This window comes from Sinocyclocheilus anshuiensis, unplaced genomic scaffold (assembly GCF_001515605.1).
Source record: "Sinocyclocheilus anshuiensis isolate Anshui unplaced genomic scaffold, SAMN03320099.WGS_v1.1 scaffold443, whole genome shotgun sequence".
In the NCBI taxonomy this organism is placed as follows: Eukaryota; Metazoa; Chordata; class Actinopteri; order Cypriniformes; family Cyprinidae; genus Sinocyclocheilus; species Sinocyclocheilus anshuiensis.
The window spans coordinates 500,846-515,368 of NW_015548211.1; positions in this window are offsets into that span (position 1 = coordinate 500,846).

Here is a 14,523-nt window from a genome sequence, read left to right on the forward strand (position 1 = left end):
CTGACTAGAACCAGAAAATCTGAGCATATCACACCAGTCCTCAGGTCCTTACACTGGCTTCCAGTTATATTTAGGATTGATTTTAAAGTACTTTTACTCGTTTATAAATCACTCAAGGCCTAGGATCTAAATACATTGCAGATATGCTCACTGAATATAAACCTAACAGACCACTCAGATCATTAGGATCGAGTCAGTTAGAAATACCAAGGGATCACACAAAACAAGGGGAATCCTGTGACAGAACTCTTCGTGGACAACGGAAAAAAAATTAAACATGCTAGTCTTTCTGTCGTGATGTCGTGAAGCATCGCAGACGCGGAATCGGTTGTCGTCCACTATGACACACTACACGTGCTGAAACGATGGAATCTTGCGTCCCGACGCCCATTGTCATTTACGAATCCCCACGACACCCTACGTCAAGCAAATCGTGGCAAAATCGGGCTAAAATCGTGTAGTCTGAACCGGGCATTAGACGTGTTTTTGAAAGAGTTTTCTCTGAGGATGTATAAAATGGTGTTTTATAAATAAAATGCAAAAAAGAAGTTTAAATTTATCATTTTTGTAATGTTCACTAAACATTAAATTCACTTATTTGAGTTTTTAATTTTGAGTAAAGATTGTTCATAATAAGTGCTAATAGTTTTTTCACCCAGTAGTTTCATTGTGCTAACAGAAGTTTTCTCTAGGACAAGTAGCCAAAGCAAAATGTTTTCAATGCTAAACATCTTTTAAAAACATTAAATGCTTTAAAAGCAAAAAAATGATCAGTTACATCTTTAGACACACATTTGCTGACAATTACTAAGAAAACTGTCTAACAAAACAACTTCCTCTTTTTCATCACACCATACCGTACTCAAGCAATATACAATATATATTGTCGCCCAGCTCTAAACTGCTAATTGTGGACTATAAGGCATTACGATATAAACATTAACATTATTCATTTCTTTAAAACTTCTTTGAAGCAAAGTCTTGTGAAAAGCACTGTATAAACACAACTCACTAGCAACTAGTTATTTACATTTCTGCATTTATTTACGTATTTAATTACTATTTCTTACATCTATTCACATGTATGTTTTTGGCAAACACTTTTATCCAAAGTAATTTACATTACATTGAAGCAATGTTTTTTCAATTCATGCATTCCCTGTGAGTCAAACCCATGAAACTTATCACAACATGAAAGCTTAACCATCTTTAGGTAGAGCTGACCATGTTTCCCAACTTTGAAATATTGGTGAAGCCTCTTCCATTCTTAGCCTCTTGCCATCTTACAAAATACATTCAGAACATTCTACTGTTTACTGGGTAACTGTGAATTAGCACAGACAAACGTGAGTTGATTACTTATTTTACTGTTTGTAAACATATTCTTTTTCATACTTTCCACTAAAAGTATTTAACTGGTTGCATGTTTGTAATCATAATTCAAACTTGCCTACAATAGCAATGCATTGATCAGATAATTATAAATAATGATATCTTTACTGACACATCATTTTAAATAAGATTTATAATATTACATTGACAATATGTGATATTTAGCAGGATGAACCGGAGTCTTTGGATAGCATCAGCTCAATAACAGCAAAATGAACCAGACGGACTTTATAAGCAGAGATGATTGTCATGAAGAAAAATGAAAAAATGAATACGCATAGGCCTATTTTAAAGGGGTCATATGATGCTTTTTTAAAGATCATTATTTTGTGTATTTGGTGTAACAGAATATGTTGTCAGAGAAAGGAAAACTTGAAATCGCATCATATGACCCATTTAAAGGTTGCATTTGTGCGTATAATGAAAACAGATTTTTATTTTACTCTTGCTTATTACAGTGAATCAGTCATTTTATGATTTTGTTATTTTTTCACTTTAGTGTTATACAGTTATGATATGATAACTTAAAAAAGCAAATTGCATGATGTATAAACTGTTTTATATATGAAATGCGGACGAAGTACACACATCAAGTACTTGAGTTACAGATACCCTAATAAAATATTACTCCAGTAAAAGTGTGAAGTGCTCCTTCTCAATTTTACTCATGTAAAAGTACAAAAGTATTTGATTTTTACAGTAATGTACATAAGTATTGATAGATGTATGTATATTTTGTCATTTTAACTTTACATACTTTTATATTTAATAATTTTATATTATATATTTTATATAATCCTACTGTTCAAAATACCTGCGGGAGGAGGGCTTGTCATACACTATTAAAACATTAAATAAATTAAAATATCAATGTAGGTTACTGATACTTTCGAAAAGCTCCGTTTCATCCATCACTACGTGCTTTTTAAAATCATTAAGCGTTGTCGAAATTCGAAAATGAATGGCTCTTTTGAATTGTTTTTTGCTAGTGAATCGCTTGAAATTAAAGGGGTCATATGATGCGATTTAAATTTTTCCTTTCTCTTTGGAGTGTTACAAGCTCTTGGTGCATAAAGCATTTCTGTCTCACGCTTGAGGTATTCGGCCAATCACAACGCACTGGATAGCTGGCCAATCACAGCACACCTTGCTTTTTCAGACCAATGAGCTTTGTAAAAATTGACGCATTTCAGAAAGGCGGAGCATAGAGGAGAAACAATAATGCACAGTATGTGGAAAATAATGTGTTTTTTTAACCTTAAACCGCATAAACACATTTCATTACACCAAATACACAAAATAATGTTCTTTTTAGCAACATCATATGACCCCTTTAATGATCGAAGTCTTTGAGTTTGAATCAATCGGAGCGGTTTCAGCGTAAATGACTCACTCAATTGAATCGGTTCGTCTGTTCGCCTTTAGCCATGTTTAAACGACACGGTCAGCATTACTACTGGCTTAGCTCGCTAGTTTATTGAGATTAATTGAAGTAAGCGAAAAAAGTATGATGTTTACAAATAAAATATCCATATTTCCATTCCGAATATCTGCTTTCCACGTCGAAGCATCCAACACAAATCTACAAACATATTCAGGTGAGGTAAAAAACTGAGAACTTGCATGTGTTTGATCCATGTGGTCAGAGCCATGAGAAACAGAGTTGCGACATGCTTTGATCTCGCCGCCACGCGGTCACGTGGTTCAATAGCTCTCAATAGTTCGCTGTCAATCTGTTTGAATGGGTTTAATGGGGACAGACAGCAGTTTCACTATATTTGCAGCAATTTCTAGTAATTGTTAACACAAAATGTGCTTTGATTGTGCATTGTGCGCTGACTACGCTTTACAATAACATTTTTATTCTGGGGAGTTATAAAGAGAGCATACATATGTTCTCATACTCCTTGGCAGTCAAATATGACCAAACACCTTAAGTGTAATTTTTAATCGATTAAATAATTGTACTATATTCTAGTTCAGTTCTGTTTATTTAAAATATAACATTTTATAATATTCTTATTATTTATATTACAATTAGTGTAGTATTTAGGGTTAAAATGGAGAAAACGTTTTTAAATTCCAGTGCAAAGAGGCAAATTAGAGGGATTTGGTGGCCAGAAAAATAATATTCTTATGTAATGCCGTGGTTTAACCACTAGATACCCGTATGGCTGTTTAATAAATATAGCCTACATGTATTGAGCTCTACTCTAGTTGCTCAAGAGTTTTGCCAGTCATGATTGCTTACTTATTTTTTTAGGTTTTGCATTTGAATGTATATTTAGACATTATCAAACACTCGATTTTTATACGTTTTGATTTTTTTAATGTTAAATTTAAAAAGGTTAATTACTCACATCCCAGTGTTATTTTGTGATATTCACATAAGCATACAACATAAGTGAATACTACAAAAGGCAAGCAAATACGGCATTTAACCCAATACAACTTTAAAATAATGTTTAAATGTTTTTTTTTTAAAATTGTATTCCTTGAATAAGCAGTCTTCATTGAACTCATTCAACCTCCTACAGGGAGAGAAAGATTGCAGAAAGAATAAAAACTTTAACTTTAAAACTTGCAATTACAGTATAACTGTCTGTTATCTAACGATAAACATTAACTATAATGCGCTTCATAAAATACCACTACTGGACAGATTTCCGAGAGGTCAACTAATGCGTTAAAATGTAAAAAAATGCTGTAATTTCTTAAACTTTCCGGTGAGTGTGCTTGAGAAGCACTGAAATGAATGGGCTTCAATGCTGGAACTATTGGCTGCACCATGACATGCTTTACTTCCGCGTTCCTCAGTTCCTATGGAAGCCTATGGGAGTGTCGCAACTCTGTTTCTCAACGGCTCTGCTTGTGCTGCAAAGAATTCATGACATCATGTCTCATACAATGTCAGAAAGATTTTTAAAAGAGAGAAATGTCATAACAGTGTTAAACAGAAAGTGAGCAACCATGACAAATTATGCATATTGTCTTTCTCAGAAAAAGCATAAAGCATTAAAAGTCTGCATAGTGAACGTATGATATTGAACTTTTATTAAAAAGAAAACTCTACTCAATGAGCCATATATGAAAGACAAATGCTGCAGGATCACATTGTGTTTAATGGTGTATGGCTGCAATAGTGTCTTTCTGTCCCAAAGGCTGCAGCAAAAAACCGATTTAACTAATTTAAGTTAAAGAAACAGAACTTTATACTGATATATGATGTTAGGCATTCTTAGGAAGTGCATTAGAAAAGTGCTTTTGGTTTTCACACCGACCTAAAATCATTCAAGTCATCTAAACTCTTAAAATCCCTTGAACTCTCTGAGCTCTTGTTATTTGTTCCTCTCTCATGCTCTCGATCACATGCTGGTTCCGAAACTGAAGCCTCTGGACCCACTCCTCACGTAACCTGAAAGAAAACATTGAGTCTTTATGATAAACATTTTTTACTACTGTATTCTCACATAGACTTTACTGTGGCAGTGGGTGCCACATTGTCTCTCACTTGATATGATACTGATTGACTAATAACTTTGAAATATTATTCAAAATTTGGCATAATTAAGATTTTTTTTGTTTCTTCTGCTCACCAAGGCTTCATTTATTTGATCAAAACTACAGTAAAAACAGTAATATTGTGAAATATTATTTCAATTTAAAATAGCTGTTTTCTATGTGAATACATGCTAATATTTAATTTATTTACGTGATTCAAAGCTGTATTTTCAGCATCATTACTCCAGTCTTCAGTGTCACATGATCTTCAGAAATCATTCTAATATGCTGATTTGCTGCTCATTTTTGTCAATTATTTTGGTGCTCATGGTTCTTATTATCAATGCTAAAAACTACTTTTGCTGCTTAACATTTTTGTGGAAGATTATTTGATGAATAGATTGTTCAAAAGAATGTTTATTTCAAATATAAATATTTGTAAACATTATACATGTCTTTACAGTCAAATTTGATCAATTTAATGCATCCATGCTGAAAAAAAAATTAATTAAAAAAATTTTACTTACCCCAAACTTTTCCACAAAACTATGAAGCTCAACTGTTTTCAACATTAATGATAATGATAAATGTTTTTTTGAGCAGCAAATCAGCTGAAGGATCATGTGAAGTGTCTATTTAATATTTATATATTAATTGTATATATTTTTTCATTTTAATATTTAATGTGTTATTTTTATTTATATATATTATTATGTATATATATATATATATATATATATATATATTATATCTGGGAGTGCTTTTGGTTAGTAATTCAAATCAACTGGTGAATCTTTAATTGTTTCATAGAAATAAATAAACACGAAATTGTATCATGTAAATACTGTAGAATAGAATTAAATATTTTTAGATAGGATATAAAAAAAAAAATTAGCAACTACTATAATAATATACTTTGACACTACTGTCAATTATGACTAACGTTTAGCATGATTCAAAGTAGCTTCTCCAGCATTGCTCAGATTTGGATCTGAGTATTAATAAACCCTTGGATTTGCTTTGAAGCCTGTTGCGGTTCATCTGAATGAACAGTGTACTGTGTATTCATTACACACTCAGAAAGCTGCCCTTGTCTCTACAGCTGTTTCTACTGCAACACACTGCCTTTGATTTGAACGAGGTCCAAAGCCTGGAGATTTGTATGTGCTAATCCACATGACCTTCCTGGAGGAAACACTAGAGTGCGGCAAAAACAAGCAATAGAAGCCTGTCTGGATTTACCCATCAACCTTTGGACTCTCATTGGGATGCTTTTCATTTCCAAAAGCCAGAAACTATTTATGGATCCTAAACAAGGTCAGAAAAAACAATTGTGAGTTTTTCCATTTTCTCCCTTAAGGTCCATTCCAGCAAGTTGGATTTTGTGACTTGAGGTCATTTATCAAAATGACCTTTTCATTTCAGTTTATTTGACCTAATCTTTCTTTGCAATTACCACCCCGGAATATTAGCTCGAAAAGTGACAAATGGAAAGAAAAGCAATACATTAGATGACGTTATTCCGTTGCAGCAATTATGAAAGAAGAGATCTGATTCTCTGTGATAGACATATAGGCCTACACACTTGGATAAAGCGCTGTTCTTCATTCTCGAGTCTTCATTTCCCAACCTCTGAATGTGGCTTTCGATCTTCTCTTCCCAAAACTTCTTCAGCCTGTATTTATCATGAATGTGCGCCAAATTAATCATCTGAAACAATGAAAGCAGAACATCTTGGGGTGACGGATAGCTGTGCATCAGTGCTTCTGGTATTCCTCCCAACTATAACCAATCGTCATTTTTCACTGGAGCATGCAATATCTGTAGATCCTTATTATACATGGACAAACCATTTTTTACAGGGAATGATTGTATTCAAAGCAAACTAAGACAAACTGTACTTGACACATAATTCATAATCAAGATAAATGAGAACATTTCCAAGACACTTTGCATTAAATTTGAGATATTCCCCAATGCACATGCAGCACAATTTTTTACTTTCACTTCTGGGAAGTTCCTACTTACAAGTTCAGAAACTGTGTGTTTGAATTTTTAGCAGCAAAATGAAGAGCAAATGATCCATATTTGTATTTTCTGACAAGCAGGACTGCTATTCTTCTTCAACAAAATGCATGCAAACTACATCATACAGTCTACAATCACAACTGGAATTTATTACAGTGAGTGCCAATTAACTTCCAGTGAGATTCTTTAACTGACAAGCCCTCAACTTGGAAAGAAAATCCACAAGTTTCTAAATCCCTGATAACAAGTTTAGGTTATAAAAAAGTTTAAATATCCAATTTCCTTGTCATGATGTCAACATTATTTAAAGTTTACAAAATAGTTATTTGAACGTTTATATATATATATATACATTTTTGAATTGTCCAGTTTTCTTGTTGTGATTATAATATTATTTAAAGGTTACAAAAACGTTTCTTATTTTCATCCAAAATGTAACGTTATTTGAATGCTTGTTTTTAAGATTCTAAGAACATTAAAGTGTCCATTTTTTGTGATTTGCACATCATTTAAAGGTTATTTAAACATTTCTTAGAACGTTTATCAAGTACAAATAACATAAGGATGTTCAGAGAATGTTGATCTCCGAATGTTTTCTCAACATTATGAGAACGTATATCAAATATTAATAAATCTATGAGAATGTTTCATAAACATTACTTTGAGAACATTTTGTCCTAGCATTTATAGAACTTCTAAAAAGATGAGTGAAAGTTGTGAGAATGTTCTCTGTTAGCTGGGATATGATTTGGCAGCATTCATAAGAAGTACCTTTTGTGCTGTTGTTGGCCAATTAACCTCCAAACGAGCTTCAGTCCTGCACTTTCTGTCAAGAGGAAACATCAGAACGCTGAGAAAATTCTGAAAGAAACATTTGCATTGAAGGACAAACAAACTGAACAATGCCTCACAGAAGATCTGGTCGAAGGCCGGCCTCGCTGGGCGATCTGGCAGTTTCTCTTTTCCCTTTCTCTTCCCTTTGATCTCATCATCGTTTATTTCTGGAGCAAAAACACACAAGACAAATGGAGCTCTGACCCGCAGTATTGGTGCGTTTAAGCCAAGAGGAATGCCACCGTTCCCATTGGAGTCGGTAAATTACCACAGCAAACGGCACTGCTGGACTTACAGGGTTTAGAGGAAAGCAGGCCGGTCCCATCACACGTCACTCTCACCAGTGTCCAGCTTTCTTCAGTAGGAAACTACGAACAAAATGTATCATTGTGATCATCAGGGTCTGGAGGCTGTGTGGCTTAACTAGGGATATCATGGGTTTGATAAACATATACTGATAAACGTACTAAAAAAGATTTTTGCTCCTTATTCGATGTACTGAAGCAACACTATTCTTTAACATTTTGTCACAACCAAATTACATTACATTCAATTCACTTAAATGAGAAAAATGGTCAACTTTTTTTTTCTGTTGGAATCAGTGTTATTTTAGTATCAGCGAGATACTATTATAGTTTTTATTAATATTTTGAATTAGGTTTTATTTTATGTTTTCATTTTAATTTTAGATAAATTATTTAACATTTTGTCATAATTTTATTGTTACATTGAATCCAGTTAAATTTGTAAAATGATTTTTTTCTGTTGGATTCAGTGTTATTTTTGTATCATTGGTTTTATTAAAGGGGTCATATGATGCGAAGTTTTCCTTTCTCTTTGGAGTGTTACAAGCTGATTGTGCATAGATAAGATCCCTCCCCTTTAAGATTTTTAATTCGTTTTTATTTTTATATTTTCTGTTCTCAGTATAGTTTCTGTTGTGTGTTCTTGGCATTTTTATTAGTAAATTTTTTCTAAATGCATATATATATATATATATATATATATATATATAATGCTTATTAATTTTTATTTACATTAAAACATTTTTAGAACAAGTTAAACTAACTGAAAATGAGAAATGTTGCCTTGGCAACTAGCTGAAATAAAAAAAAAATTAAATATTTTATTTAAGTTGAAGTTTATTTTATTTCAAGTAACAAAAATGTTTATGGTTTTAACTGTAGTGAACTATAATAACCCTGGTTGGAAATACATGAATTATTTTTGTTGGCATTGACTGAAACTGGCGGTGGATTTCCCAGCATTCTTTGCATGGGAACGGATTGGGTGGGTAAATGCTGAAATTAAGTATAATTTTGTGTTTTTTTGTTTTTTTTTAAAGATCAGTCATGTTGGAGATTTACAGTGGTTTGTCTTATATTTTAAATGACATTGATCGCATTGAATTAATATTACTTTTACTTTTGAATTGGACTTTTTGATGATGGTAGTGGTTACAACCAAGAACTTTTTTTCGTGGTAAATGTTTGTTATGTAACATCTTAATCATTTGTTTGTAAAGTAAGCTTTAAAACCTGGAAAAAAGAAAAATTGCCATAGATGTTTCCTTGCCTGATCTGACCTCTTTTGACCTTTGTCTGGGTTCACACCACAGTGAGCAAATGAAAATGACTACAGGATATTCTCAGCTAACACAAATATGTTCAAAGAATGTATTGCTAACATTCCCATTAGGTTATGGAAATATTATTTCTGAATGTTCTCTGAAAATTAAAAACATCTGTTTTTAAAAATGTTTTTTCTTGGTTGTGCAAACATTAAGAAAACATTCCATTTGATCATTTTGCAAGCATTATTGGAACGTTACTTTTGAATGTTACAATAAAAGATGTTAAAAAAAATGAGAAAAGACCAGATAACGTTAAATAAACTGTAATTTAACGTAAATAAATGTTACTTGAAGAACATTTATAACTTTGAGAGAACCTTGCAAGAATGCTCTGAGAACGATCCCTGTTAGATGGGTTTCCATAGAGTTACTATGAGCCTTCTAGAAAAAAATCGCAGTGTATATTCACCCAAAAGTATGCAAATGAAATGGTTATGGCTGCAATTGTTTTATTTTATAACAACGTTTATATTATAACAATGTTTGATATATGAATCCAACAATATCTCATCCAGATTATCCATATAATGCTCAGTTATCTGTGTGTGTGCTCGTATATCAACCATCAAAGCATTTTATGACATCCACCTTCATTTTGCTCCATTATTTATGGTTTTATGGTAAAAGAACCCCTCAGTATTTGTGCTGGAGGCACATTCATCATAACTGCCATAACTTTTGTCTGTGCTAAATCTTCTCCCATGGATCCGTAACTGTCAGGCAGCGAGGGAGTGTGTTTAATAAGTGCTGTCATTTTCTCGTTTGTCTGTGTGTAGTCACTCTGTAAGCATGACAAAACTGTGCTTTGATATTCTGGGCAGCTGCCTGCTGGGATTTGTCGGCCAGTAGTCTGGGTGGGAGATGTGTTGTGTTGAGCCAGCCTGACGTACTGTGAGGATTTGTGAGTCTGTGTGTGAATACACAAGAGTAAAACACGTTAGCCAGTCGTCTGGGTGGGAGATGTGTTGTGTTGAGCCAGCCTGACGTACTGTGAGGATTTGTGAGTCTGTGTGTGAATACACAAGAGTAAAACACGTTACACCTGCCGCTGGGCCCTTCACAACAAACATCGGGATGACACCGAGCTAAAGGTCACAGATGATGCAGATGCATTTAAAAATATGCAAGGGCTGTCTCAATCGCAAAATCCTTCCCGTGTGCTGGATTGTTTGTTCCCGGAAAAACCCACAATGCACCGCAAAAACCAGGGAGCAGCGATGCTCAGTATGCTCCCTTACCGGAAATTACAGCACATTTCTGAAGCGCGAAACATAAACCACACGAGCCAACTCGATAAATATTATAACACGCGATAGAAGATTTGAAAAGACAAAACATATTTTTTTCTACATTTCAGCATAAACACACATCACTAGGCACATCTAGTTAACATTTCTAATTAATATTCAGCTGAAATGTTAAGGACATGTAACAGAACAATGTGTTTGAATAGAATAAAAAATTATATAAAAAAGAAATGGGTCCTGCCAGTTGTTGATTAATGATGAACAGCAGTGATGTTCTACTTTGTTGGCCGGAAATTGAGTAATCACTGTCCCATTGTGCAGTGAGCCAGGGTACTTGCCAGTAACCAGATTCATGTACACGATTTACTGATTCATGAGCACTGATTCATGATATACTGATTCATGAGCACTGATTCATGACATACTGATTCATGAGCACTGATTCATGATATACCGATTCATGTTATACTGATTCATGACCACTGATTCATGAGCATTGATTCATGATATACTGATTCATGAGCACTGATTAATGATATACTGATTCATGAGCACTGATTCATCATATACTGATTCATGATATACTGCTTTATGATATACTGATTCATGAGCACTGATTCATGATATACTGATTCATGAGCACTGATTCATGATATACTGATTCATGAGCACTGATTCATGATATACTGATTCATGTTATACTGATTCATGAGCACTGATTTATGATATACTGATTCATGATATACTGATTCATGAGCACTGATTCATGATATACTGATTCATGAGCACTGATTCATGATATACTGATTCATGAGCACTGATTCATGATATACTGATTCATGAGCACTGATTCATGATATACTGATTCATGAGCACTGATTCATGATATACTGATTCATGAGCACTGATTCATGATATACTGATTCATGAGCACTGATTCATGATATACTGATTCATGAGCATTGATTCATGATATACTGATTCATGAGCACTGATTCATGATATACTGATTCATGAGCACTGATTCATGATATACTGATTCATGAGCACTGATTCATGATATACTGATTCATGAGCACGAGCACTTTTTTATTCACTTTGGTGTTTATCAAATAACATCAAATATTTAAATATGCCATATCTTTATTCAAACATTTGTTTACACTTATACATGTTTGCATTTTAGTCAGGAATAAAACATGCTAGCCCAGAAAAATTTAACAATATTCCACTGAAGGCGAGCGAAAGGAACTAAAGGAACACATGGCAGGAACACAAGAGGAACAAGACCATGACATGAAGCAAAATTACAAAATAAAAGACATGAAGCTTAAACTTGAAACAAACCCCAAAAACATGTGACAAAAAGATTATTCTGTATTATTATTGATAATACTACTACTACTACTAATAATAAATTATTCTCTTTCATTTCCATAACCTAGGTGTTCTTGCTTTATTAAAGCATTAATCTCACTAAATATTCATACATTTTGAATACATACATTTTGCAGTAGTTAAACTTTTAAATAGTTAAAAAATGGTTAAAAAATGTTAAAAGTGCTTAATAAGTAAATATATCTTCATATTTATGTATTGAAAGATAAATACTGAGAAGATTAAGACAGTTTGGTAATTTTTTTTACACCAGGGTTATTATAGTTAACGAAAATAAAAACAAAATAAAAATATTAAAAAACATTTTCGTTACTTGAAATAAAATAAATGTTAACTGAAATAAAATACTTAAACCATTTTATTTTAGCTAGCTGTGTCAGTGTAAGATTTGTACGATGGGGGGGTGGGGTGGTTATTGGGGGGCCCTCTTTTGAAAATCTGCTTGGGGCCCCTAAAATGCAGCTCGCACACATCTATTTTTTGTCGCACATGAGCCTGAAGCGCCCCTGCAGCGCACGTGCGAATGTCAGCGGGAGGAAACAGAACGAGCAGGAGCAGATACAAAACGTGCAGTAAATCGATCGCTGATGCTTTCATTATTTCAGACGGATAAATAAAAAAAATACATATAATAAAAAAAGATATCATTAGTATAAGGATAAAAATAATAAAAGCAAAAATGTTACACCAAATATACTTGGGCGGCCGTTAATATGCCTGGGCGACCCGCCTAAGTAAAGTCTATCCCTGCGTCCCAATGTTCATACTATCCATCCTAAATAGTATGTGAGATTAAAATAAGTGTGTCCCAAAGCATAGTATGTTGAAAAGAGTATGCCAGAAGTCCCCGGATGGTCTACTATTTTAGGTAGATTTTCTGGACATGTGCACACTCTGATGGCTAATATTACCCACAATCCATTGCGCTTTGACGAATTCGGGTCAGAACTACAAACACGAATAAAAATCATTAAAAACTACAAACATGGCGGATGTGCGCGACCGACGGTTAAAGGGATAGTTCATCCAAAAATGAAAATATGATGTTTATCTGCTTACCCCCAGGGCATCCAAGATGTAGGCGACTTTGTTTCTTCAGTAGAACACATATGATGATTTTTAAGTCCAACCGTTGCAGTCTATCAGTCGTATAATGCATGGCAATGGTAACAAAATCTATGAGAGTAAAAAAAAACATGCACAGACAAATCCAAATTAAACCCTGCGGCTCGTGACGACACATTGATGTCCTAAGACACGAAACGATCGGTTTGTGCCAGAAACCGAACAGTATTTATATCATTTTTTACCTCTAATACACCACTATGTCCAACTGTCTTTGGGCGCGCGCACGGCATCCGGTGCGTGAGGTGTGTACGCGCTCTGGCGTAGCCAAGTAAGACATGTTCCTGGATGGACGACAGAGCAGTCCGTTAAAGACGCAGTTGTATGACGTTATAGTAGGCTATGTCTCAAAGCTTGCCAACTCTTCTACTACACACTGAAAAGTGTGTACTTTTTCTTCACCAAAAGAGTACATACTTCAAGGGCGTAAGTAGGGACATTGGGATGCAGCAAATGTGTGTGAAAAACTGCACAACAAACAGAACCGGAAATATTTTCTATTTCTAAATAAGCCTAATTTTGTGATTAATCATGTTATGCTGGGATATCTTGGATCAGGTTTCAAGGGCAAAATTGGTTAATTTTTCAATAAAATGTTATGAACTACACTAATGAATTTATGCATGAATACCCATCTAATAAAAATATGTTCTAAGAACGTTTTGCTTCTTAAGTTATGAAAACTTTATTTCTGAATGTTTTTTGAATGCGCAAAAAATGTCCAGTTTAAAACAAAAAACAAAAAAACATTTTTTTCTTGGTTATGCCAACGTTAAGGGATATTATAATTTCACAAACATTATGGGAATGTTAGTTTTGAATGTTCCCTGAAAGTTTGAAACAAGTAACATTTAAAAAACATGGAAGGATGTATAAATAATGTTTTTGTTCTAACGTTTTGAGAACATTATTAAAGACCAGATAATGCTGAATGAACGTTCTATTAACATTGCCAAAGTGTTAGCCAAAATTCTGAGAACTATAATATATAATATTTTTTGAATGCGCAAAATGTCCAGTTTAAAACAAAAAAACAAAAAAAACATTTTTTTTCTTGGTTATGCCACCGTTAAGGGATATTATAATTTCACAAACATTATGGGAATGTTAGTTTTGAATGTTCCCTGAAAGTTTGAAACAAGTAACATTTAAAAAACATGGAAGGATGTATAAATAATGTTTTTGTTCTAACGTTTTGAGAACATTATTAAAGACCAGATAATGCTGAATGAACGTTCTATTAACATTGCCAAAGTGTTAGCCAAAATTCTGAGAACTATAATATATAATATCACTAATTCTATCTTCAATTATAACTAAGCAATATTAATAATGACTCTTGCTCAGGAATCAGCACTATTAATG